We start from the raw sequence: 6,078 nt of genomic DNA, 5'->3' as shown, positions 1-6,078 counted from the left end.
TTCGTGGGGCAGCACATGCTAAGGGTGGCACATCCGGCCAGTTGTGGCGCGGCACATGCTAAGGGTGGCATATCCGGCCAGTCATGGGGCAGCACATGCTAAGGGTGGCACATCTGGCCAGTCATGGGGCAGCACATGCTAAGGGTGGCACATCCGGCCAGTCTTGGGGCGGCACAGTCAGAGCAGCTTATTTTTTTGCTTTGGGCAGCTTTTTTTTTTTTTTTTTTTGCTTAGGGCGGCAAAAATGGTAGAGCCAGCCCAGCTTGCTGCCCCAGAGCCATCTCTACCCCACGCAACAGGGCAGTGGAGACTCGGTGTCAGCGCCCCACCCCCCGCCCCTATGCCTGCCTCCAGGCCAGGGGTGGGCAAACTACAGCCCGCGGGCCGTATTGCCCCCCGTGGCACCGCGACCCCGCACCGCTCCCGTAAGCGGCTGGGGGCACGTCCCTTCGGGCCGGAGGGGAGGGAGTGAAGGCGAAGGGCTCTTGCGTTGCCTCGCTTCAAGGTACCATCCCCCACAGCTCCCATTGGCCGGGAACAGGGAACTGCAGCCAATGGGAGCTTGGTGGGAGGTACCTGGAGGAGCAGCAGGGGAGCCCTGTGTCCACCCCCGCTCCCCCAAGGGCCGTGGTTCCCGCTGCTTCCTGGAGCGGAGCGGGCCAGGAGCCTGCCCTGGCCCCAATGAGCACCGCTGCCACCCCGGAGCTGCTCTAGGTAAGCGGCGCCAGGCTGGAGCTCCCACCCCGGCACCCCTCCTGCACCCAACTCCCTGCCCTGAGCCCCCTGCCGCATCCCACACCCCTCCCGCACCCAACTCCCTGCCCTGAGCCCCCTGCCGCATCCCACACCCCTCCCGCACCCAACTCCCTGCCCTGAGCCCCCTGCCGCATCCCACACCCCTCCTGCACCCAACTCCCTGCCCTGAGCCCCTGCCGCATCCCACACCCTCCTGCACCCAACTCCCTGCCCTGAGCCCCTGCCGCATCCCACACCCTCCTGCACCCAACTCCTGCCCTGAGCCCCTGCCGCATCCCACACCCCTCCTGCACCCAACTCCTGCCCTGAGCCCCTGCCGCATCCCACACCCCTCCTGCACCCAACTCCCTGCCCTGAGCCCCCTGCCGCATCCCACACCCCTCCTGCACCCAACTCCCTGCCCTGAGCCCCCTGCCGCATCCCACACCCCTCCTGCACCCAACTCCCTGCCCTGAGCCCCCTGCCGCATCCCACACCCCTCCTGCACCCAACTCCCTGCCCTGAGCCCCCTGCCGCATCCCACACCCCTCCTGCACCCAACTCCCTGCCCTGAGCCCCCTGCCGCACCCCACACCCCTCCTGCACCCAACTCCCTGCACTGTGGCCCCTGCCGCATCCCACTCCCCTCCTGCACCCAACTGCCTGGTCTGAGCCTCCTGCTGCACCCCACACCCCTCCCGCACCCAACTCCCTGCCCTGAGCCCCCTGCCGCATCCTGCACCCCTCCTGCACCCAACTCCCTGCCCTGAGCCCCCTGCCGCATCCCACACCCCTCCCGCACCCAACTCCCTGCCCTGAGACCCTGCCGCATCCCACGCCCCTCCTGCACCCAACTCCCTGCCCTGAGACCCTGCCGCACCCCACACCCCTCCGGCGCCCAACTCCCTGCCCAAAGCCCCCTGCCGCATCCCACACCACTTCTGCACCCAACTCCCTGCCCTGAGCCCCCTGCCACATCCTGCACCAAACTCCCGGCCCTGAGCCCCCTGCCGCACCCCACACCCCTCCCGCACCCAACTCCCTGCCCTGAGCCCCCTGCCGCACCCCACACCCCTCCTGCAACCCAACTCCCTGCCCTGAGCCCCCTGCTGCATCCCACGCCCCTCCTGCACCCGACTCCCTGCCCTGAGCCCCCTGCTGCTCCCCAGATTTCTTCTGGGGTTGAACACTGGTCCTTGCAGCTGCTGATTCAGGTTCTCTGTTGATTGTCTGGGTCTCTGCATTCTATACACACACACACACCCTTCCCAAAACAACACTCAGTAAATCTCCAGGTCAGGCTCATATATACCCTGTTTTAGGTAGGAGCCTGTACTTACACTTGTGTTAATTGAAAGGTGCAGTCACAGCTCCCAATTTAAATGAGCTTTTAGCTCCACCTAGAACAAGGTTGCTCAACTTGCTCATAAAAACATGAAGGCCCCTTGACCTTGGAAGGGGCGGCTCCACTTGGTCCATTCACCAACCGGCCACACTGCATAGCTCAGCTTTGTGGAGTGGGGATGGGGGGCTGGCCTAGTGAGAGGATTGGGGGTTATAGGCTAGGAAGGGGGCTGTCAGCGGTGGTAGAAAGCTTCGCTGACACAGCCTAGTCATTGCTGTGATCTCCCTCCAGCGGGTTCAGCAAGATCCCATCTACTTGTTAGTGTTGGGGAGCCTGGAGCATGCAGCTGGGGCTGGAGATGCGGCTGCCGCACCGGGGTTACTTGATTCTGCTCTTACCTAGCGCCCTGGTGTCCCCCTGTCCCATCGGCTCTAAATCTCCCCCTCCCTCCCACCAACCCACTGGCCGTCAATAATTGATAGCCTGATTCTGTCAGTTTCCGCCCCAGCTGTAACGTGAGCCGGCGTTGGCTGTCGCAGCCCCCGCGCTGGGACACCTGAGCTGGGGTGAAGTCACTGGGACGGGGGGAGCTGGACTGGGTGGGGGTCTGATCAAAGGAAGATGTGTTGCTTGCCAGTGTAATCCCGCAGACCGCATATAAAGAAACGTCAAGGGCCGAGCGTGGCATCTTGGCCAGGGGAGAGCTGCCCACAGAGACTGCACAGGGCCCTGTAGGCATAGAGGCTTTGCAGAAGAATGGCCACCTTTGTTCCGGTAAGAAACCCAGCTGCAGCCTAGGGAGGATCAGCTCCATGGCTCAGCGCCCACAGTGGGATGGGTCCCAGCTGCCAGCCACATGAGTGCTTGGGAGGGTGGCTATGGCACTGCGGGTATAGGGCTAGTCTCTCTTCTCCTGGCTCTCTGCTGTCTCCAGAGGGCACCTGAGAACAGGGATGGGGGTGGTTCTGCTTGCTGTTTCCTAGCTGGCATGTGTTACACCAGTAGACTTAAAAGGGAGTGACTAGGACGTACCTCCACCACACCCTGATGGGAAGGCTCTTTCCAGAAAACGGCAGCATTTTGCCTTTGTGTCAATGCAACACAAGCTGCAGGGTGACTATGTATTACACAATATAGCGTGGGTAAAGCAGGCAAGTAGGAGCCAGGATGCCTGGGTCCCACTCCCATCTCGGCTCAGCTTATGATGTAACCTGCACTTCTCTCGGCCTCAGGCCTGGTTGGAAAATGGAGCTAATGCAATGGAGAGAGGTGTGGCATTGAATGGGGGCTCCAAAGGGAGATAGGCACCAACTTCCATTGAATTCCACTGGGCTTTGGGCACCTCCCTCACTCCAGCCGCTTTGGAAGCCCCAGCTGTCACTTGTGAATGGCTGAGAAGCCCTTGACCAGAAGGTGCCAGAGGAGGGGACTGGGTTCTTCCAGACCAAAAGGAGTCGCTGGTTATAGCCAGACCCATGGGTCAGTGATGCCGGCTGTGAGCATACAGCCACCTCGGGGGAATGGGGCACCCCATTCCAATTGACGTTAACAAGAACCGGATGGCCAAAGCCCCTCGGTGGGTTGGGAATCGCAGCCTTTCTTCCTCCCCTCCCTTGGCTGGAGGCCACACCCTTTGAACACCTGATTCATCTATGAGTGCTGCTACTGAAGTAACCCGCCTTTCTGCGTCTCAGTGCTGAGATGGTCATGCCCAGCCCCACCCGCCTTCCAGACTCCACTGCCCAGTGCTGAATATATTTCCGAGCATAAGTCAGGCCTGTAGAGGTAAAGGACTAGCCCCTGGGCTGGGCAGCTTCTGCACAACTGGAGCAGGAGCGTGGGACTGGCTGAAGGGTTTTGTGACCAGAAAAAGGAGGGTGGGGGGGCAGCTGAGTAGATCGGTGCTGGCAAAGTCCCTACAGGTTCCCTTTCCTTTATCAGCCTGTGCTTTTCCTTCCATGCCTTCAATAAGATTCAGGTGCAAGGAGCATATCAGGCCAGAGGAGAAAGGGGCAGGCTGCAGAAGAGGGAACTGTCACTAGCCCTGTCTCATTTTCCCACCCTGTTCAGGAAGAGGGCTTTCTGCATCCTTACCTGGGGCTCGAGTGGTCAGTTTGAGACTAGTAACGCCCCCTGGGAGGGGGGATTGAACCTTGGACCTCTTGCTTTAAGAATCATAGAATCACAGGACTAGAAGGAACCTCAAGAGGTCATCTAGTCCAGTCCCCTGCACTCAGAGCAGGACTAAGTATTATCTAGACCATCCCTGGCAGGTGTTTGTCCAACCTGCTCTTAAAAATCTCCACTGATGGAGATTCCACAACCTCCCTAGGCAATTTATTCCAGTGCTGAACCACCCTGACAGTTAGGAAGTTTTTCCTAATGTCCAACCTTAAACCTCCCTTGCTGCAATTTAAGCCCATTGCTTCTTGTCCTATCATCAGAGGTTAAGAAGAACAATTTTTCTCCCTCCTCCTTGTAACACCTCTTATGTAGTTGAAAACGGTTATGTCCCCTCTCAGTCTTCTCTTCTCCAGACTAAACAAACCTACTTTTTTCAATCTTCCCTCACAGGTCATGCTTAATCATTTTTGTTGCTCTTCTCTGGACTTTCCCCCAATTTGTCCACATCTTTTCTGAAATGTGGTGCTGAGAACTGGACACAATACTTCAGCTGAGGCCTAATCAGCGTGGAGTACAGCAGAAGAATTACTTCTCGTGTCTTGTTTACAACACTCCTGCTGCTAATACATCCCAGAATGACATTTGCTTTTTTTGCAACTGCATTACACTGTTGACTCATATTTAGCCTGTGGTCCACTACAACCCCAAAATCCCTTTCCGCAGTGCTCCTTCCTAGGCAGTCACTTCCCATTTTGTATGTGTGCAACTGATTGTTCCTTCCTAAGTGGAGTACTTTGCATTTGTCTGTATTGAATTTCATCCTCTTTACTTCAGGCCATTTTTCCAGTTTGTCCAGATCATTTTGAATTTTAATCCTATCCTCCAAAGCACTTGCTTGGTATCCTCTGCAAACTTCATAAATGTACTCTATGCCATTATCTAAATCATTAATGAAGATATTGACCAAACTGGACCCAGAACTGATCCCTGCGGAACCCCACTCGTTATGCCCTTCCAGCATGACTGTGAACCACTGATAACTGCTCTCTGGGAACGGTTTTCTAGCCAGTTATGAACCCACCTTCTAATAGCTCCATCTAGGTTGCATTTCCCAGTTTGTTTATGAGAAAGTCATGTGAGACAATATCAAAAGCTTTACTTTAGTCAATCACGTCTACCACTTCCCCCCTATCCACAAGGTTGGTTTGACAAGATTTGTTCTTGACAAATCCATGTTGACTGTTACTTATCACCTTATTATCTTCTAAATGTTTGCAAATTGATTGCTTAGTTATTTGCTCCATTATCTTTCCGGGTACAGAAGTTAAGCTGACTGGTCTCTAATTCCCCAGGTTGTCCTTATTTCCCTTTTTATAGCTGGCACTATAATTGCCCTTTTCCAGTCTTCTGGAATGTCTCCCATCTTCCATAATTTTTCAAAGATAATCACTAATGGCTCAGATATCTCCTCAGTCAGCTCCTGAGTATTCTAGGATGTATTTCATCAGGCCCTGGTGACTTGAAGACATCTAACTTGTTTAAGTCATTTTTAACTTCTTCTTTCCCTATTTTAGCCTCTGATCCTACTTCATTTTCACCATGTTAGATGTCCAATTACCACCAACCTTCTTGGTGAAAATCAAAACACTGAAGTCATTAAGCACTTCTGCCATTTCCACATTTTCTGTTATTGTTTTTTCCCCCCTCATTGAGTAATGGGCCTAATCTGTCCTTAGTCTTCCTCTTGCTTCTTTAGTCAATGTATTTGTAGAATGTTTTATTGTTACCCTTCATGTCCCTAGCTAGTTTGATCTTGTTTTGTGCCTTGGCCTTTCTAATTTTGTCCCAACATACTTGCGTTATTTGTTTATATT

The sequence above is a fragment of the Mauremys reevesii genome, linkage group 16 (assembly GCF_016161935.1).
Source record: "Mauremys reevesii isolate NIE-2019 linkage group 16, ASM1616193v1, whole genome shotgun sequence".
Classification (NCBI taxonomy): domain Eukaryota; kingdom Metazoa; phylum Chordata; order Testudines; family Geoemydidae; genus Mauremys; species Mauremys reevesii.
This window is presented reverse-complemented; position numbering follows the sequence as displayed.